At 47.7% G+C, this 2,395-nt stretch overlaps 1 pseudogene; it reads right to left on the reverse strand.

Annotated features, from left to right (window-relative positions):
* Positions 1–622: 622 nt before the first annotated feature.
* LOC116637345 lies at positions 623–1,847 on the reverse strand (annotated as a pseudogene).
* Positions 1,848–2,395: the final 548 nt, after the last annotated feature.

Below are 2,395 nucleotides of genomic sequence, written 5' to 3' on the forward strand. Positions count from 1 at the left end.
GCTCAGAATCTTGTTCAAAAGGTTCAGCTACTCTATCTCCTACCAGCCTGGGAACCTCTGAGGTTTGCAAGTGAGGGCTGAGAAGGCACTGAGAAGTGGACCAGAGAGGGGCTCGCCCCTTACCCGAATGGAGTGGAATTTTAGTGCTACATCTCTTCCTGATTCTGGGCTTAGTAGATCCTCCATATTCTTCTAACAACCCCTTGACTCCTTCTTTGCTAACCAACCATCAGCACCTGCCAAACTAGAAAAAGGAAACAGCAAAACTCTCACATATGTCCTGCAACAGCTCCTTCCTTCCTTCGGAGGGGCTTGCATATTCCACTTCCCCCCTGTCCCCCCTACCCCCGCTTTGGAGTCGTATATCTGTTCCTTGAAGACAAAGGGAAGGGGTTTGAGTCCGAATATTTATTTCCCCAAACCCACCCCTTCTGAATATTGGAATTGTGGTGGCATTTTCCCTCAAGATCCCTCTGCTTTGGCTCTAGAGGCTCTTCCAGATGGGGGGATGTTGTTATTGGCAAAGATAAGCATCTAGCCAGATTCCTTCAGTGAGTAGACAGTATGGGTGAAGACTGAGAGCAGGGGCTCTAGTCTTCACCCATACTGAGGCACTAGTACTTTATGCCATGATGGCACACAGGGACTGCATCAGGGAAGCCACTTTGTGGCAACTGCGTCAAGGCGTTGTGGGGAAAATGTGGTGCTCAATTTGGAAGTTGAGATGTCCACTAAGTTAGTCACTGAAGGCAGACATGTAGACATTGCATGTTGCTGGGAGCCGGGTGGAGCCCCAGTCCATATTCCAGTCATGATCATTGTACATGGGGATGTGGTTCATCTGTGTCACCCTCACAAACCAGTTGATTTCTAGGAACCTGACCATGAAGAAAAGGCCAGGAAGCCTTTCAGTCCCAACAACATCCCCTAAGTGAGGAAGACACTGGTGTAGAAAGTGACCATTCAAGTAAGTCCACCCAATTTTTCTGCTGGGTAACAAAATAGAAAATATGCCAATGGAAGTAGAGAGGCAACAAGGTTGGAGGCTGAGTTGGGAAGAAGTATTTGTGCTGGTGGTTGTAAGGCATGTACTTTTTCTTGTGTGTCCCAAGCTCCCCAGGGAGGATCTTCCCCAAGGCAAAGAAGAAGGGGCACATGTTGATATCTGGGTCTTTGCAGAAGCAGTTGGGGTTGAGGTGCTGGAGGTGCATGTAGTCCAACCAACGGCTAGGGGTTACTTTCAGGTGGCCAATCGCAAAATGATGTAGCAGGTGGTTCCATGAAAAAGTGCCGAAGAATGACAGATGCCCAAAGTCATGCTGCAGCCAGCCAGCCTGGGCCTGAACTGTGCTAAACAGTGCATACAAAGGAGGAAGGGCAGGAAGGAGGTCCCAAAGACCCAGAGAGTGAACCAGGCAGCTACATCCAGCAGCAGGATGTGGAGTAGGTACAGCAAGAGGAAGACATGATTGGCCTTCATGAGCCCCTCTGCTCCACCATGGTCTGTAGCTGCCAGAATATATCTGTTAGCTCTTTATTCTTTAGGCTCAACACTGGGCTGCTCCAGAGACAGCTCTCCAATCTGGGAGAGAGTTCATATACTTCCTCACAAGGACCTTGTTGTTGTGTGGAAGGCTACAGAGGGATCTGTGGCATCCTGCCCTGAATTGTGGCTGATGGTGGGGGTACTCCCCCAGAGTGCCTGGGGTCGAACATGCTGATTTTGTACACCCTCTAGTGGATCATGAGCCATCGTGCCTGGAGTGCTGCACCACCTTGTGCCAGGTGAAGTTGCATAGGGTTGGCTCCTGGGCTAGGGTCTTGGCGGCCACAGAGTTGGGGGCCATCTGCACTTGGCGATGTTGTGCTCCAACAGGGTAGGGGCTGTCAGGCACGCACTTGGGAGCCTGTAGGGTAATGCACCTGTTTTTTTGTTTTTGTTTTCAAATCAGTAAATACCCTTGCTTATACTCGCTGTCTTCCAGAGTGTTTTAAAATCACTGTCCTTTTTGTTCTCTTGCCTGTATATAGCTATCTATCTATCTTTTATTCATTTGCTTGCTTCCCTGTATTTTTTTCCAGGAATTTGGGATGATTGCACGTGTTTCCTGCCATCTTGAATTACAGTTCAGTTGTCTTCTAAGTAAAAGTTCTCCCAAGGTGGTCAGTCTGATGGGAGACCCCCACAAAACTGGGACCCAAATTATAAATATATATATATATATATATATATATATATATATATATATATATATATCCTCTTTCTGAGGGTGAAAAAGAAGAAAATCCCGTCACACTCCTGAGGACTACAGGAATTTAGCCTTGTGTTTGAGAGTGGGGGGCAGGGAGGAAATGTCACTAAGAAGTTGTAACCTTAAGCCAGCATGAATTTGGA

The sequence above is a fragment of the Phoca vitulina genome, unplaced genomic scaffold, assembly GCF_004348235.1.
Source record: "Phoca vitulina isolate PV1807 unplaced genomic scaffold, GSC_HSeal_1.0 scaffold14, whole genome shotgun sequence".
Taxonomy (NCBI): Eukaryota; Metazoa; Chordata; class Mammalia; order Carnivora; family Phocidae; genus Phoca; species Phoca vitulina.